Source organism: Aquarana catesbeiana, linkage group LG02, assembly GCF_042186555.1.
Source record: "Aquarana catesbeiana isolate 2022-GZ linkage group LG02, ASM4218655v1, whole genome shotgun sequence".
NCBI classification, from domain to species: Eukaryota; Metazoa; Chordata; class Amphibia; order Anura; family Ranidae; genus Aquarana; species Aquarana catesbeiana.
Genome location: NC_133325.1, coordinates 283641519 through 283661596, shown reverse-complemented (window position 1 = coordinate 283661596; position 20078 = coordinate 283641519).

The window sequence follows — 20078 nt, the reverse complement described above, 5'->3', positions numbered from 1 at the left end:
ATACCGCTTCCTCCCAGTCTGAATATATATATCAGATATTCCAACCGCTGACAACCACAAAACAAGGCAATACTCATTTGGTTGCTGAACATGAACTGATTTATTTGAGATGACACACAAATATATACAGCAGGCTGACAATTCAAACTATAACCAGAAACCTAATTAACATGAGCTAGTTTACTATTCATTTACCCAGACTCGGTGACTCAGAGATATGACCTTTCAGGGAAGACTTGCTGTCTCCTAACTCACAACTTACAATACACATAAGTATAAACACATCCCCCAATAGTTTGTTAGGAGACAAAGGTGTGTTAATGAGTATAATAAACTATTGTGTGAAAGACCTGGGCTTTCCAGATCTCATTATTCAGCATTCTTTTCATATACATCTGTCCACTGAGTCCCAAGCTGGCAGAGACCATCATGGCCTCCTTAATAATGTCCTTTTGCATTTGATAACAGAATATCTTCCTAAATGCTTGTAGCTCCCTCAAATGGCAGGGCCCATAGTCGATAGGCAAGAGGCTAGCATTCAGTCCCCTCCAAAAGCCACTGTCCCAGGTGAGTCTGTCACAGAGAGTAGGGAAACCAGCGGCTGGCACCCTAGGCAGTAGTGCGCCCTAGGCAGCTACCTAGTTTGCCTAGTGGTAGCACTGGCCCTGCCTGCTCTTTTGTATAAAATAAGAACACTTAAATATAATATAATGCATATTTGAGCACTACAGGATTATAGTTCTAGCACCATAAGTCTTCTTACAATGTTTTTACTACAGTATGAATATCTAATAATGGCAGAATTCTGGCAGATAAATGTAAGACTCAATAAGGAAAAATATTCAATAAAGTGCCTAGAATAAGCAGCAGTACATTAGAAGCCAAATTAAAGACAAGTTGCTAGGGCGAGTACATGAAAGAATATGTGTATGTTGAGATTCTGCAGCCTGTCTGATGTGAGGTAGAGGGTGAGACTGAAATATATGCAGGTGAAGATGGCAGTTATTAAAGAATGTATGCATGGTATGAGGAAGGAAAAGGTTCAATGTGGCTTGAGGAAATGGCCTTGTAAAGAAAGAAAAATTACTGTGATTTTCCTAAGGAAATATACTTCAGAATATACTGTTTTAAACATTAGAAATATTTCATTGAACAGACACATGGTTTGTGCAAAGTTCATTCCAAACCAAGATATGTTTCTAATTGTCATTTTTTCTTTTTAAAGCTGTTGTCTAATTAGATTCCATGGGTCATTCATAGTTGGACAAAATTCATGTGTAATATAAAGTATTCTTATTCTTACAGTTCTGCAGGCTATGGATACGTGAACTAGGAAAAGTTTGATTCACAGAAGTTTCAACAAACCCAGCAAAAAGTCTGCTAAACCCCAACAAAGCACCATGCCAGTCAAAGTCCTTTTTTTAAGTATTTCCTGTTTGCTAAAATTATTTACAGATGCACTATTTTATCATTTGTTTACTTTATTTTTCTTTTCTCGGGCCATCCCTGCTCTAGTCTAGCAAACATGGAACAGGATAGCTTTTTGCAAACTGGGTAAAATAATTATCAACTAGAAAAGGGGACCCAATTGGATTTTGTGGGGCCACCACATTTGCTAAGAGACTCATTTCAATCACCCTTGGTCCTCATTGGCCTTTTCCTGTGATTCTTTCACAGAAAAATAAGGGAAGTGTAGGCAGCAGCAAAAATTAGGAATACAATCCTGTAATCATAGACTGCCCTCTCTTCCCCAGAGTGAAACCATGAAACTCAAAGCTGTACTTGCCAAAACCCACCCAATTGTTTCCAACCACAATCTCCCCATGCCCAGTTTTTCCTGTTGCAATATACATATATGCCTTTAAATCCCCCGCAAGCCCATTGTGTGTAATAATTTCACACATCAACTGCTTCCATAGCATCTGGCAAAAACAACCCACTACAGATGTTACTGAAAAAATCAATACATTGATTTTATGTACATTTACCCATTTATACCTAAAAAAAGACCTTGCCTTCTTATTCTTCTCCTTCCCTTAATTAAAACATCTATGGACCCCCTTAAACCCAAGAAGAGCTAAAGCTCTAACTTTTTGAAAGAGATCTCCCCGTGCCTGCTGTCTCAACACTTGGCGATTTTCTTACTGCCTTGTGTCTCTACATATAGGCTTGTGCTGGTTGCCTTAAAAAGGTGGTTTCAGCAGCCAATTTGCTCAAGAGTCAGAGAAAACACACTTACCTTCTTTGTATCTGCATGGTTTAAACTATTCTACATAAATACATTAAACTACCACCTTGCCGTTGGTCATTTTTTTCCTAAAGTATCTCTGGGAAAGTGACTTTTAGTTTTAGTATAACAAAATACCTGTCCTATGTCTAAGCATTTTTCCTCTCATTACTCTACTTACAAAACTGCCCTGCTGCTGATCAGTGTTTTTTCTTAACCACTTGCCTACTGGGCACTTTTACCCCCTTCCTGACCAAGCCACTTGCCTGCATGGTCATTTAACACTGTACCGATATGACATTTTTATCATTTTATCGCACAAATAGAGCTTTCTTTTGGTTGTATTTAATCACCACTGTTTTTTTTTTTTTTACTAAATGAACAGAAAAAGACAGAAAATTTTGAAAAACCAAAACATTTTCATGGTTTGTTATAAAATTATGCAAACAGATAATTTTTCCTCCTCACTGTTGTGTGCTGAAAAGGCTGCACTGATGGGCTCTGATAGGATGCACTGATGGGAACTGAGGAGGTGGCACTGATAGGTATCACTGATGGGTACTGATAGGTGGAAATGATGGGCACTAATTAGGTGGCACTGGTGGGCACTGATGAGGCTGCACTGATAGGCGGCACTAATAGATACTGATAGGTGGCACTGAAGGGCACTGAGAGGCTGCACTGATAGGCAGCACTGATAGGCGGCACTGATCGGCACTGGTAGGTGGCACTGATAGGCAGCTTTTATAGGTGACACTGATGACTAGGCACTGATGGGCACTGATTGGCAGCACTGATGGGCACTGATTGGTAGCACTGGTGGGGACTGATTGGCAGCATTGGTGGGCACTGATTGGCAGCACTGGTGGGCACTGGTGGGACTGCACTGATAATCAGGACATTCATAATGCCCTGATTTTCAGTGCCGATGTCCCTTGAACATAAGCTGGTTATTGGCCAATAACCAGCTTGTGTTTACATCCTGTGATCAGCTGTCATTGACTGACAGCTGATAACGTGGTAAAGGGCTGCTGTGATTCGCCCTTTACCTCGATCTGTGATCAGCTGATTCCGAAGGAGAGTGATCACAGGAGGACATCCATGTACGACCTCCCAGCAAACAAAGCCCGCTCTGTAGCCATCTTTCGTCTATAATGCAGGCAGAAAGTGGTTAAACTAAAGACAAAACTTTTTTCATTTTTGATAAAGTAAAGTAGGATTGTAACCGCTGTCATTTTTTATTTTTTTTGTCCTCTGTCCCTAATTGTGGTGATTTCACTTCCCTTCTTTTCGCATACAGAAATTGAGAGGAAATACCTCCAAAGTGAGGGAATCGGTGATTGTCACCAGAACTAGTGTCCCCATGGGAAGATTTCTCCTCTATTTTTGTTCTGGTGACAAACCAAAATTTAGGATTTTCTTTCACCTTTTTTGAAGACAGCAATAAAAAGCTGACAGGTTTTCTAGTTCCTCTCCAATCTATCCAACACACAAAAAAAGTTGTTTTTAAGTGTATCTGAGATAATACAATTGAATTTAATATAGCAAAACATTTGCCTTGTTTGTGTTTTCATATGTTAGCCTATTCTATCTGGCCATGTTTATGTATTGTTCTGGTGATGGCCAATTTTCCCAAATCATATCGAAGGGTCAGATATTTTTGAAAAAGTGGGTTTATGGAGATATGGCAGGGGATGTGGTACACCTAGGGTGAGAGTGTGCATTGCGTTGGGTGCATAGTTTTACAAAAAAAAATTTCAGAGGAGTTGCCTCAACAGTGATGTGCTGCAAAAAAAAAAAAAGCTCTTGCACAGAATGTCTGCAACAACTGCCTGATGTGCTCAAATCCCCCTAAGCTAAAGGTTGTATTCACATTTAAAAAAGTAGCTAAGATGTTGTCAGTTGAAGAGCTAGGTAACAATTATCTGTTGTAGAATGATATTGGTTCTTAACCACTTGGCAACCAGCCGCCGTCATTATATGGCGGCGGGTGGCTCCCAGCCGCTCACGCTCGTGCCTGCTGCACGGCAGGGGACCCGATGGCTGGCAGCTGCGATGTCCACTGGCCACATGCGATCACGGTCACAAGAGCCAGAACGGGGATTTGTGTATGTAAATACACAAATCCCCGTTCTGACAGGGGAGGAGAGACTGATCTGCTGTTTCTAGTAATTAGGAACAGCGATCTGTCTCCTCCTTCAGTCAGAGGGAACACAGTTAACCCCTTGATGACATTGTGACATTTACACAGTAATCAGTGCATTTTTATAGCACTGATCGCTGTATAGATGTCAGTGGTTCCTAAAAAGTGTCAAAAGTGTCCGATCTGTCCAGCACAATGTCGCAGTCCCACTAAAAATCGCAGATCGCTGCTACTAGTAAAAAAAATAATTTAAAAATGCCATAAATCTATCCCCTATTTTGTAGACGCTATAACTTTTGCGCAAACCAGTCAATATATGCTTATTGCAATTTTTTTTCACCAAAAAGTTGTAGAAGAATACATATTGGCCTAAACTGATGAAGATTTTTTTTAAAAACATTTGTTGGGGATATTTATTTCAGCAAAAAAATAAAAAATATAGTTTTTTTTTCCAAAATTTGGCGCTTTTTTTTGTTTATAGTGCAAAAAAAAAAACGCAGAGGTGGTACCACCAAAAAAAGCTCTTTTTGTGAGAAAAAAGGACGTCAATTTTGTTTGTACAATGTCGCACGATCACGCAATTGTCGGTTAAAGTGATGCAGTGCCCTATCGCAAAAAATGGCCTGGTCATTAAGGGGGTAAATCCTTCCGGTCTTTAAGTGGTTAAAGAGTTTTTTTTTGGGTGTACAGATTTGTGCACATAATAAATGCACCCCAACACTGCAATTCTAAAAACTCTAGCATGGTTTGTGAAAGAGATCTTTAACCCAACTCACTAAATCTTAAATGAGGTTTAACATGATAATGTCACTTGGAAAGCCAATTTTTCTTTGAATTATTATTATTATTATTATTATTATTATTATTATTATAATACAGGATTTATATAGCGCCAACAGTTTACGCAGCGCTTTACAATATAAAAGGGAGACAATACAGTTATAATACAATAAAATACAAGAGGATTAAGAGGGCCCTGCTCAGAAGAGCTTACAATCTAATAGGGGCAGGTGGTACAAAAGGTTGTAACTGTGGGGAATGAGCTGTTTGAAGTGGTAGGAGATTAGTTGGAGATGTGATAGGCTTTCCTGAAGAGATGAGTTTTCAGGGATCGCCTGAAGGTAGCAAGAGTAGGGGATAGCCGGATAGATGGAGGTAGCGAGTTCCAGAGGATGGGGAGAGAGCTTGAAAGCAGGAGGTCTTGAGAAGAGCGGAGAGGACGATTTGGGTGATATTTGGAGACAAGATTGCTGATGTAGCTCGGGGCAGAGTTGTGAATGGCTTTGTATGTTGTGGTTAATATTTTGAATTTAATTCGCTGGGTGATTGGGAGCCAGTGTAGGGATTGGAGTAGAGGGTTGGCAGACACTGAGCGGTTGGTAAGGTGGATAAGTCTGGCAGCAGCATTCATGATAGACTGAAGAGGGGATAGCCTATGGAGAGGCAGGCCAATAATAAGGGAGTTGCAATAGTCAAGGTGAGAGATAACAAGGGAGTGAATGAGGAGCTTGGTGGTTTCATTTGTTAAAAAGGGGCGAATTTTAGAGATGATACGGAGGTGAATTCTACAAACTTTTGACAATGATTGGATTTGAGGCAGAATTAATAGCTTTAATGAAAAAAATACTGGTGAAACAGACATACATGGCCTTGTTTGGGCACTTTGGGGAAAATTTACTAAAGCTGGTGCACACAGAATCTGGTGCAGCTGTGCATAGTAACCAATCAGCTTCTAACTTCAGCTTGTTCAATAAAGCTTTGACAATAAAACCTGGAAGCTGATTGGTTACTATGCACAGTTGCACCAGTTTATGTGTGCACCAGTTTTAGTAAACCTTAAATACACAGGATTTGCCATAAACTTACAGTAGCTGTGAACCCAAACCTCATTCATAATATGCAGTATAGGTAATAAGCAGATGAAAGGAAACCTATTCTGAGAAAAAATACCTCCTTCTTAAAATGCTAGATGCCTGGCTGTCTCTGGATTCAGTACTTTTTGAATTACTGACCCAGAACAAGAAAGCAGTAAATGAAATCAGAGTGTATTTGTTCTGGCCCAGTGACTTTAAAGGGAAACATGCCGTATGAGGGATAAGATGAATTTACAGTTTGCGCATACGGTAATACATAAACGAAAAGAAAATAGAATATAAGTCCAGCCACCTGTGACTGAGGTGTAGATTAGTTATATCACGTAGTAAGAACTAATGTATAAGCATAAAACATGTGGATTTTTGGGGGGCACCAGCTGACAACAAATATTATGTATGAATCTGATGTATATGGTGTTTTATCTTTAATAAAAGTAAAGTGGTAAACAATTTTTCTTGTTGAAATTTTATTTTTATTTTTATTTTTTGGAGATTATCTGGACTAATTATACCAAACAATGATATTATATATCATTATAATGATAATCATTATCATAATAAGAATATTCCTATTTCATAAAGAACTTAAAAAAACAGGTGACACATAAGAGTTTGTGTTCATGAACTAACATAGACTCCAGTATGATGAACAAAGAGCCGTTGTTCCAGGCAAGCCCGCCACTGTAATCTTCCACACCTCCCGCAAACACAGGTGCAAGACCAGTTTGTGTAACTGTGTTCATAAAAGACCAAGAAATCTGGATCGCTGCACTCTGCAAGAAGCTTCCACCTTTAATAAGTGATAAAAGCACTACTATACAGCACCATGACACAGTGAGGATAGAGGAGTAGATCAATGTGTTTAGTGCTATCTCACCGCTTACTCATGAGTCATTACTCAAGTCATGAGTAAGAGCTGAGATAGCACAAAATGCATTGACCAGCCATCCAGATTCCTTGGTCCTTTATAGCATAGACTCCAGTTATTGTTTAACCCGGGGGATGCGTACACCGCTGGAACCCGGATCGCATGCTAATTGGCCACAGGGGGAGCCACCTGCGATTGCTCCTGGCAGATACAGAACAGCGCTGTTTATCACATTTGTATTTTGCACAGTTTTTTTAGATGCACATTGATTGACCATTTATTAGAGCGCATCAATTTATATATATTTTTTTCAAGCAGACCGCTGTGCTGTCAGGCATAGATGCTCTGATCTAGTGTTCCTACTAATCAGGAACACGGATCAGAGTGTCCATGTAGTGAGCCCATCCCCCACACAGTTAGAAACACACTGAGGGAACCCTTTGATTGCCCCTGATGTTAACCCCTTCCCTGCCAGTGTCATTAGTACAATGTCAGTGTATACTTTTTAGCACTGATCACTGTAATAATGTCACTGGTTCCCTAAAAAGTCTCAAAAGTGTCAGCTAGGAGTCCGATTTGTCCACCGCAATGTCACAGTCCCTCTAAAAATTGCTAATCACTGCTAAAAAAATAAAAAATAAAATAAAAATGCCATAAATAAATCCCCTATTTTGTAGATGCTATAACTTTTGTGCAAACCAATCAATATACGCTTATTGTGATTTTTTTTTACCAAAAATATGTAGCAGAATACATATTGGCCTAAAATCATGAAGAAATTTGATTTTTTACATTTTTTATTGGATATGTTTTATAGCAGAAAGTAAAAAAAAGTTTGTTTTCTTTTTCAAAATTGTCGTTCTTTTTTTGTTTAAAGTGCAAAAAATAAAAACCGCAGAGGTGATCAAATACCACCAAAAGAAAACTCTTTTTGTGGGGAAAAAAGGACATTAATTTTATTTAGGTACAGTGTTGCACGAACACGCAATTGTCAGTTAAAGTAACGCATTACTGTATCGCTAAAAATGGCCTGGTCATTAAGTGGGTAAAACTTTTCAGGGTTGAAGTGGTTAATAATTAAACAAATTGGTTGATGCAATACATTATTTAGCTCAGTAATAAAAACACTTAAAATTCTGTCAACAATGAATAGGTGTGATGTTCCCTGGGCAAAAATTAAAATTAAAAAAAAATGTTTTTAAATAATGAAGGATTTTTTAAAATAATGAAAGATTGCTAGATTTAATGGTGTTATATTGGTATATAAATAATTAAAAATGCTGTGTAGAATTAACCATTTTCTTCTACCTCTACCTGATAATGTATGTTAAAGCGTCATCAACTTTGCAGGTAAAAGAACAAAAAAAATATGTATTTGAAATGCTTACTTGCAGATTTTTTATTCAATTTTTATTGTGCTTCTGAACTTTCTAGCAAATTTGACTACTTTAAAAAAGTCACCAATTTGACCTGTAACAGACTTTATCACCTTCTGGGTGAAAGCTCAGCATACACTTTACAGTTGCCAGTCATACAAAAAACAACAATAGCATGTGTAACATACAGATATTTAGATGGCGGTGTCATATAGTTACATTGTTCAGGATAATCAATATCCAAGTAGATATCATGTACAGTACCTGAGAGTGCAATGGCACATCCTAATTGGGTCTACAATGACATAAACAATTTGTGGAAACTTTTAGTCCACCTTAAGCATATTTGTTTTTTGTCTGTGAAATGTGGACATTCTTTCTCATTTTAAGTAAATGGAATTATTCTTTGAATTGCTAAGCAAGGAATGTTGGCACAGTGATGCCTAAATACATATCAAACAACAATCATTCGCACAATCAGACCTGCTATCAGCACCTTAAACTTGTTCAGATTTCTACATGACATAGTAAACCATGCATAACTTGAAACGATGACAAGTTTGGTAACTCTGAAAACTTTCAAACTTGTAAATGCATTCATACACTTTCAAAACTAAAGGCATGAAATGCCTCTGAAAAGTTTATCATTGTCTTTCTCCACGGAAAGTGATTTCAAGTAATTAAATATAAGAGTCAATGAAACAGAAAATAGAAAATTGCTAGAATAATTTAAGCATATTCTTCCTTTTGGAAACAAAAATCATCTCAGTTTGTAGATAATAGGAGATGACAACCAAATCTTTGTCATGTTGTGTAGAATAGCATTTCTGTGAGTATTTCCTATTTTTTTTTAAGTCGTAATGATTTACTATATTGGCTCACTATTTGACGTGAGTGACAGATGTTACAAAGTAATGGAGACGTGGAACAAATTTCTTTATGAAGGGTTTGTGCCAGATGTTGGATTTCTGAAAGATAAACTTGCTTTGACATTGACTTGTGTTCTAAAATGATGGAAATTATGTGTACACCAAGCATTAAAATAAATCATTCTCTTTTTGCAGTGCACATTATAGATATCAACAATGGACACGTATTAAGCGCATTGCAATAATTTTGTCAGCATGATATCAGATTTGTATCTCAATACAAATCCTTTCAAATGTCTTAGCGACATCCAGTTTTGGTTAATTACTTCTGCATTAAGTCATGATGCTTTATGAAATCAGCACATTGTTAATATGTTGATATATTAGTGAAAGTTATTCAGTGTTTCATTGCTGTGCTAGCATACAAAATGCACGTTTTGTAGGTATTCTTAAGCGTTGTGTATTTCATCATGCTTATGGTTCCTTTTGTTTTTAGTTTTGTACATCCCTTGCTATTTCATGTGGCTTTGAAATTAAATTCTAGGACAATTCAGGTACACTAAAATTAAAGCCCAACTCTGGGAGGCTTAAAAATAAAGGTCTACACACCACGATTAACTACACCATTCAGCAACCAACAATATAGTATTATTTAGGGTGCTTAATTCCCTCCACAGTGTATCAATCTGTTAGTACAATAATTCTGAATATATAGGGTAAGCACACCACATAGTCAAACTGGTTTAGCAATAGGATTGTATTAGGTTTATACATACAATTTTACAACAGGTACAGATAACCAAGTATGTCATCTAACACCAAGCGTAATACAACAAAGATATTCACTCCAAGGTTGAATCATAGTAAAAAACATGCATGCATATGGGTGCAATGAGCTACACTTAAAACGTATAGGAGCTGATGTTCAGAAATACATACAGGAATTCAATACCCTTGATAGTGTAATTAAAAAGAAAGCTGAGCTAGACCCTGGTGAAACGAGAGAGGAGGAGAAAAAAATAATGTTTCGGGGCTGTAAAAAAACCCTTTTCTCAAGAACCTCCAACCTCAGAGTATTGCTCTGGTCACAGTGTGCTAAAAAAAAACATAAAAAAGAAAAACAATTTAATGAAAAAGAAAACAAAATGCAAAGAGATTGAACAAAAATATTCTAATTTAGTTTTCTCACATTTCTTTTTTACATGCTGTCACTAGTCAATGTCCCTGTACTACACTGGTGACAGTATGTAAAAAAAAGTTGTGAAAAAAAAAATTTACATTTCTTAATTTTCCAAAATTGTGACAAAAAATGACAACGTCAAAAAACTCAGCATGCCCCTTACTAAATACTTTTCCAAAAAGGGGTCATTTGGGAGATATTTGCACTGTCCTGGCATTTTCGGGCCTTGGGCTTTATAACTTTCTCACAGACTAAATAATAAACACCGATTTGGGTTATCGACACCTAAGAAATGTAGCAGAATACAGTTTGGCCTCAATTTATGTAGAAAGATTATTTATTTGCAATATTTTATAAAAGAAACAAAGAGAAATGCATTTTTTTTCCCAAAATGTTCGATCTTTTTTCATTTATTTAGCAAAAAATAGAAAACTCAGTGGTGATTAAATACCACAAAAAGAAAATTCTATTTGTGTGAAAAAAATTATACAAATTGAATTTGGGTATAGTGGTGCATGACCACACAATTGTAATTCAAAGTGCGGCAGCACTGAAAGCTGAAAATTAGCCCAGTCAGGGAAAAAAATAAAAAGAAGCTGACAATACATGTCATTTGTCAGCAATTTAATTGGTTTCATTTTGTTTTTCCTTACATATGTAATTTTTGCTTTAGGACATGCTAAAAAAAAAACAAAGAATTGCATGAGGTCCCCCTAAAAATCCATACCAGACCCTTAATTCATTGATGCAGATGAACTGGAGAAAGTGCAGAGAAGGGCAACCAAACTGATAAGAGGCATGGAGGAGCTCAGCTGTGAGGAAAGATTACAGCAACTGAATTTATTCACTATTGAGAAGAGGAGATTACGGGGGGATATGATCACCATGTTTAAATATATAAGGGGTCCATATAGTGAACTTGGTGTTGAGTTATTCACTTTACGGTCAACACTGAGGACAAGGGGGCACTCTTTACATCTAGAGCAAAAGAGATTTCATCTCCAAATATGGAAAGGTTTCTTCACAGTAAGAGCTATGAAAATGTGGAATAGACTCCTTCCAGAGGTGGTTCTGGACAGCTCAGTAGATTTCTTTAAGAAAGGCCTGGATTCATTCTTAAATGTACATAATATAACTGGGTACTAAAATTAATAGATAAAATTGATCCAGGGAAAATCCGATTGCCTCTCTGGGATCAGGAAGGAATTTTTTTCCCTACTGTAGCAATTTGGATCCTGCTTTTCTGATTTTTTTTCGCCTTCCTCTGGATCAACTGCGGGTATAGGATTGGGTATATGGGATTGTATGATATTTTTTATTTTATTTATTTATTTATTTATTTTATGGTTGAACTAGATGGACTTGTGTCTTTTTTCAACCTGACTAATTATGTAACTATGTAACTACGCAGCCTAACTGGCCAGGAGGGGGGGGGGGGGCAGGACTTCCTCCCCACAATCCTTGCCTGGTAGTTTTAGGGGTCTGTGGGTGGGGAACATATTGGAATCTGAAAGTGAACCTGAACATATTTAGGTAATGATGTAAGGCTCCTTTCATTTGCTTAAGTTCCCGGGGATTCCTAGCCCTTTAAGTTAATGGGCCGGGTGATGTTATTGGCTGGTAAGGACACGACGGTTACCGGCAGTCACTTCTTCCTTACAACCATTGACAGCATTTCCCAAATATGACTGTGTGCACATATTTAGGCATTGTTGTAACCTTCTCCATCCGCCAACCATTTGCTCACAGTGTAGTGTTGTGTAGTGTAGTGTAGTACATGAGTGTGCTGGGTGACGTTAATGGTTGGTGCATGCCTTAAACAGTCAAACTTATGTTTGGACTGAACGTTAAAGCTCATCTCGAATGATTCATTATTATTAATATTATTATACAGGATTTATATAGTGCCAACAGTTTGTGCAGTGCTTTACAACGTAAGGGCAGACAGTACAGTTACAATCCAATCCAATACAGGAGGAATCAGAGAGCCCTGCTCGTTAGAGCTTACAATTTCACTGCTTTTCTTGTTAAAGTGGAACTTTACCAATAAGTTTGCTACAAATGTGAGAAATGTTAATTTTCTGGTTTAGTTATCCTTTATGATAAGCCAGAGTTATGATATTGCCATTTATCTCATGATGTGACAGAGGTTAAATCGTATTGAGAACATAACTCTGCTGGTATAGCTAATGGATTTGTCATGGCAGCCAAAATCAATAGGCACAAAATGCCTTATCTTTTATGAATGAACAATGTCTAGTTTTTCATTTAGCATATGACATCTTATTTACATTATGTAGCTTTAGTTAATAAAGGTAATGGTTATAGAACTTTTTTTAGGTGACTTTGCCAGACAGTTACAGTATATGTTACTATTAAATGTTAAAGCTAAAAACAGAATTAAAATGTAGATTCATATGAATATCAAAATTATGTCTGTGACTTTGGCACCAAGATTCAAGAATAAAACATTATGTCAGGAAATGTAATATTACAGTCATTAAGGGCTTGGGTGGAAAAATGCAGTGTGGTTTAAGATGCATTGAGCATAACTGTTCCTGCCGGCTTTAAATACAGTACATAGTGGCAGAACAGATTGGCATTAATGCCCAACCACAGCACATACCACAAAGATGCTACTGACTTTTTTATGACATTCATTTGACCTTCTTTTAAGCTGTATTATGTTGTTTTTATTGTCTTGTACAGAGCAGCAGGCTATAATGCAGGGGGTGCAGCATTTAGTATCAGTGGATTTGGCATAATATATGCAGGGGTGAGTATGACTTTAAAGTTTACTCTGGTGGCAAAAGTAACACCAGGAATATCAGTGATGGAAACTTATGGTCTGCTAGGACTCAAGCTTGAATAACACTCTTTCACCTTCCTGCCCAAAATTAGGTATTAGATAAGTGGGACAGGGCTTGCACCTGAAAAGATCCTCCTTCATGTTTGAACATGACTACACAACAGAGTGCATAGTTTTGATATATGAAATATTGCAAGAATAACACAGCAAATAAGGGCTATTTCCCAAGAGGAAACATCCACACAATCATTGTCTTTTGATTAAAACAATTCTGTAACTAAATAACACTTAAACAACAATGGTATCTTTCACTACTTGTTATTTACTAAAAAATAAAAACATAATATATTGCATCTTAGCAGTCTCTAGATTTAATGGCTGCATTAAGTTTCATTGTTTCAGGCTAATAAATTGTTTTTTTGTAGATCTTGTGAGAAATGTAATGTCCATGTCCCTCCATAAATACAGCGGAGAGGTGAATGTAGCCTCCTCAGGGACAGGAAAAGTGTTATTTGCATGATTATCAGATGAAACAAAAGAAAGGGATATTATTATTATTATTATTATTATTATACAGGATTTAGACAGATTAGGATGTAGGGGACAGTACAATACAGTTCGATACAGCAGAAATAGGAGGGCCCTGCTTGTGGAGATTACAATCTAAAGGGAGGGGAAGTGGTACAAAAGGTAATAGCTGCAGGGGATAATCTGATGGAGGTGACACAGGTTCAGTTCTTAGGTGGAGGTGGGGTAGGCTTCCCTAAATAAGTGAATTTTCAAGGATCGCCTAAAGGCGGACAGGGTAGGAGCTGGCTGGACATGCTGGGGCAGGGAGTTCCAGAGGATGGGAGAGGCTCTGGAGAAGTTCTGGAGGTGAGCATGGGAGGAGGTCTTCTGTGGAGCAGAGAGGACGATTTAGAGAAATCTGCAGATGAGGTTGGTGATGTAGCTGGGGGCAAAATGCAAAGTTTTGCAAAATTTCCTCCTGTGTGCACTAATATGGCTAAAATGTTTTTTAAATGAGAATGCTTTCTACTGAGCTTCCATACCTACCGCTTTTATGATCTACAGTATCTCACAAAAGTGAGTACACCTCTCACATTTTTGTAAATATTTTATTAAATCTTTTCATGTGACAACACTGAAGAAATGACACTTTGCTACAATGTAAAGTAGTGAGTGTAAAGCTTGTATAAGAGTGTACATTTGCTGTCACTTCAAAATAACTCAACACACATCCATTAATATGTTTATTAGTTCATATACATGTATGCGCAAACATAATCTCTGCGTCAAGTTCTGAAATAGTTAAACATGATAAGAACATTGTTATCAATTAGTATCACAAGGTTAAAATTCCACAATTCACCAAATTAATATATATACATGTTACAGGGTAATACCTGCATGACCTATGGCCTCACTAATCCCCATCATGGTTGGTAAGGGTTTATACAAAATAACATGAAAATCTGATAAGCACATGATAAATATAACACGGCATCTGTTAGGTCTAGGCGTTTCGTGTCTTTGAGCCACTCTTCAGGAGAAAGCATGTGATGTGTAAAAGTCTGTGCATTAATTGTATAGTGCTGAAGATCGTGAGCCATCTGGGGACATCATGACCGGTAGCTGTGGTGGCAAGCTCAGCGATAGGAATGGACACAGACAGCTTCCAAGGCAGATATGGGTCCACAGGGCACTTCTGGTACTAGGAAGAGAAAGAAGGACCGTGATCTATGGTGATAAACAGTGTGTGCAAGAGAGCCCTGAGTACAGTTTAAAGTAGAAGGAAAATTAAAGGTGTGTACAACTTGCTCAAACTCTCCAGACAATTCACGACAGGGAAACAATTCATACTGCAAAAATTCCTGTACACAGCTCAGGTCACAACAATCTATTAATCTTCTGGTGTGCAGCTAAAACAAAGTCTACTAACCAACAGACTCTGTATTTTAGCTGTATGCTAGAAGATTAATAAATTGTTGTGACTCGAGCTGTGCACAGAAATTTTTATTGAACCTAAAGTAGTAGGAAAGGCTAAAATGATCAATGTTTCAAATGTTGCCTCCCCCTGCTCATATACATGCTGCGTGCTGTTTGTAAAAAGCTAAGTGCAAATACCTTTTTTTCATCCCTTTTGAAGCAGTTATACGATCACACAGCTCCAGCTTCTCTGTGCCAATGAGTGGTTGCTGCAAGTGGCGGGAGGGAACTTTCTCAGCCACCCACAATGGGAAGCAATGAAAGCTGGCAGGTCATGTCACAGCTCTTTGCAATTCAGGCCTGCTGTCTAGCTGTTCGTTGACATACCTTCTGTTCATTGACATACATACTTTATAGGGGATACAGTACATGACTGCTCTGAAGAAATAAAACAAAAGATTTACACTGAGATTTCTTAAAAACAGTATGTAGCATATATATAAGCAGATTGGGGGGGGGGGGGGTAGTTTAAACCTTGGTAATTTGAGCCTTTCCCTCTCTGTTAAGGTATGATAAAATGTCATGCACTGACACTGACTGATAGGCTACCTCAGCATGCCTTAAGTGTACTCTATTGTACTGTATTCGGTCACTCATCCTAATATTGCTATTATTAGTTGTATGTTATTAAATTATTAGTGTTGCCATTACACACAATGTATGTAAATGGTTATGTGCAAACTAGTATATAAAGATGCTTTGCTGAAAATTGTCTTCCTTTTTTGGAATAGGTAAGGTGTTTGGCTTATGTAGCGCACTACTCCCTTGGGAGCTGCTGTTAGTTCATACCTTTCTGTTAGTGGCTCTCCGTTTTCCTCCCCTGCATGAATAACATCAGCAGACAGTCCAGTAACATTTGAACATAAACTTTATTCTTTTCCTTGCAGCATGTTAGAAAAGAACTTGCAATATTTACAGTCTATGGCTCCAGGAAATATGAGTTGCCCCCATCTTTGGTTCCTTTATCAGTAGTTATATCCTCTTCCCTTAATGAATTGACCGGTGCCTCTCTGAAAAACACCTTGGTATGTGGATGTTGGAAGTACCATTCCTCACCTGCCTCGACTCCTGCAATCCTCCCAGGTCAGTTCAGGAAAAGTCCGGGCGCACCCCGATCTACTTCATCCTTTTAGCAACTGCTTCCTGCTCCGCATGTCCAGAACCATCCCAGCCGGTAATGTCTTGCCCATTGCTCCCAGAGTTTCTTTCGGTGACTTAAAGTGATGAACCATCCAGCACTGAGGTCTCTGAACCCTCAGGCCTTCAGGTTCAAGTTCTGCTATCCAGCACTGAGAGAATTACACCCCCAGGCCTTCAAGCCTGCTCCTTGCTGATCACATCTTTGCAGCCTTTCTGGATTCAATTCCTATCTCCAACTACACCAGGAAACATGTGACCTTAGTTTTTATAACAGTCCTGCCTCTGTCCAAACAAAACAATGATTGGCTCAGAGCGGTCTCCAAAAACTACCTGCCACTCTGCTCCTTCAGTCTACCCACCTTCCAGAACATTTCAGGGAAAGTAATGGAAATCTTGCAGGGCAGAGTGTAGGTGACCACACCCTCCTCTATTCTATCAAATCTCCCAACCAAATTAACCAACCAGCCTAACCAACGGGTTAAGACACTGGCAATTTACCTATCACTTATCCTAACTACCTAGCAAAACACTTTAAATTCGCATGTCATCCCTAAAGTCATTGTTTGCAATTCCTCTACGAAGGCGATGCGATAAAAAAAGGGTCTTGTGCGAGTTTACTGCATTGCGAATTTAGTCTCCAATAGACATCAATGTAAATCGTTCTTGAATTGCATTGATGGTTCACATATGTGCGAATTCCACCACACTACTCTCCACAAAAACCAGGAAGTACACAGGAAGTTTTTTTTTTACATTATGATTCCATTGGCTAGAATATCAATCGCAGCTATGTCCAACTCCTGAAATTCACGGTAAAATCGCGGTAAAAGCGCAGTAAATTTGCGCTAAATTCACACCTCACACAGGACAAAAAACGGAACAAATTCATAGTGCAGCAGTGTGAACCGAGCCTAAAGGTGGTGGGCGCTACACTTATATATAAACAAGCTAATTATGTGAGCCACGTGTTTTTTTTAATCCTCTGTTCAATTTCTGATCTGCTAATTCACTGTTCTTTTCACAAGTGTTTTATAGTTGAGTTTTAGTGTTCCTCTCATCCATAAGCAGCCCATCCTACTTACTAATATCCCTGTATGTTGTGGTCATTCATGTGCTTATCTAATAGATTTGTGAAACTATCGATGTCCCCCGTTGAGACCACCGCCTGTGGAAGGGAATTCCACATCCTGGCCGCTCTTACAGTAAAGAACCCTCTATGCAGTTTATGGTTAAACCTCTTTTTTTCTAATTTTAATGAGTGGCCACATGTCTTGTTAAAACCCCTTCCACAAAAAACTTTTATACCTATTTTAGGGTGACTAGTACGGTATTTGTAAATTGAAATCATATCCCCTCTCAAGCGTCTCTTCTCCAGAGAGAATAAGTTCAGTGCTCTCAACCTTTCTTCATAACTAATATCCTCCAGACCCTTTATTAGCTTTGTTGCCCTTCTGTGTACTCGCTCCATTTCCAGTACATCCTTCCTGAGGACTGGTGCCCAGAACTGAACAGCATACTCTAAGTGCGGCCAGACCAGAGTCTTGTAGAGTGGGGGAATTATCGCTTTATCCCTGGAGTTAATCCCTTTTTTAATGCATGCCAATATTCTGTTTGCTTTGTTAGCAGCAGCTTGGCATTGCAAGCCATTGCTGAGCCTATCATCTACTAGAACCCCCAGGTCCTTTTCCATCCTAGATCCCCCAGAGGTTCTCCCCCTAGTGTATAGATTACATTCTTATTTTTGCCACCCAAATACATTATTTTACATGTTTCTACATTAAACCTCATGTAGTTGCCCACCCCATTAATTTGTTCAGATCTTCTTGCAAGGTTTCCACATCCTGCGGAGAAGTTATTGCCCTGCTTAGCTTAGTATCGTCTGCAAATACAGAGATTGAACTGTTTACCCCATCCTCCAGGTCGTTTATGAATAAATTAAATAGGATTGGTCCCAGCACAGAACCCTGTGGGATCCCACTACCCACCCCTGACTATACTGAGTATTCCCCATTTATCACCACCCTCTGAACTTGCCCTTGTAGCCAGTTTTCAATCCATGTACTCACCCTATGGTCCATGCCAACGGACCTTATTTTGTACAGTAAAAGTTTATGGGGAACTGTGTCAAATGCTTTTGCAAAATCCAGATACACCACGTCTACGGGCCTTCCTTTATCTAGACGGCAACTCACTTCCTCATAGAAGATTAATAGATTGGTTTGGCAAGAACGAATCTTCATGAATCATGTTGATTACTGCTAATGATACTGTCTTCATTACTAAAATCTTGTATATAGTCCCTTATCATCCCCTCAAAGAGCTTGCATACTATTGATGTTAGGCTAACTGGTCTGTAATTCCCAGGGATGTATTTTGGGCCCTTTTTAAATATTGGTGCTACATTGGCTTTTCTCCAATCCGCTGGTACCATTCCAGTCAGTAGACTGTTCGTAAAAATTAGGAACAATGGTCTGGCAATTACTTGACTGAGTTCCCTAAGCCACCCTAATTGCACCCTTACATTTATTGTATCATTTTTTATAAAGTCTGAATGCTGATGATGATCCCTCAACCTTGTATTTTTTGAAGGCTTTCTCCTTTGCTTTTATATGCATTTTTTATATGCATTGGAGTTTAGCCATCCAGGACTTTTGTTCGCTCTTTTAAATTTATTACCCAACAGGATGCACTGTCTATTGCCCTTACTTAATATGCTCTTAAAGGGAACCCATCTCTCCTCTGTGTTCTTTGTTCCTAAGATTTTATCCCAATGTATGCCTTCTAGCAAGGTCCATAGTTTAGGGAAGTTGGCTCTTTTGAAATTCAGTGTCTTTGTATTCCACTTATGTTTCCTATTTGTGATTTTTATTGAAGCAAATTGACCTGTGATTGCTGTTTCCTAAATTGCCCCGTATTTCCACATCCATGATCAGGTCTGTATTGTTGATAGATCTAGTAACGCTTTATTTCTAGTTGGTGCGTCTACCATCTGACCCATGAAATTGTCCTGCAAGACATTTAGGAACTGGCGAGCCTTAGACAAATGCGTGGTTTCCTCCACCCAGTCTATGTCTGGATAACTAAAATCCACCATTATGATGTCACTTCCCATCCTTGCTGCTCCAGATTGCGATAGAAAGTCCACCTCTGTCTCCTCCCTCACTTTAGGGGGCCTATAGCATACTCCCAGTATTATTTTCCTCTTAGCTTCATCCCTTTGGAACTCTACCCATAAGGATTCCACCTCCTCCCTAGCTCCCTCCCTCCTCCCTAGCTCACCGGTCCGCCGCGGCTTGGTGAGCTTCCTGGTGGTCGTGTTCTCGGTGGCCGCCCCCTCCTCTTGCACAGGCCCTGGCAGGGACTTCGTCCCATGGCCATAGGGCCAGTGCGCATGCATCCCTCGCGCGTGCGCCGTGTGGGAACTCTGACCCTGCGACATCACGCACCGGCGTCTGCCGGCATGTGATTTAACGTCTCAGGGTTGGGAGCTACAAATAACAGGCAATCACCTGTATACAGATCCTCTGGATCTGGGAACCCGGGTGTGCTGTGCCTCAGTCAGCTCGCAGTAATTTACCTCACCAATACAGCTTTATTACAGCA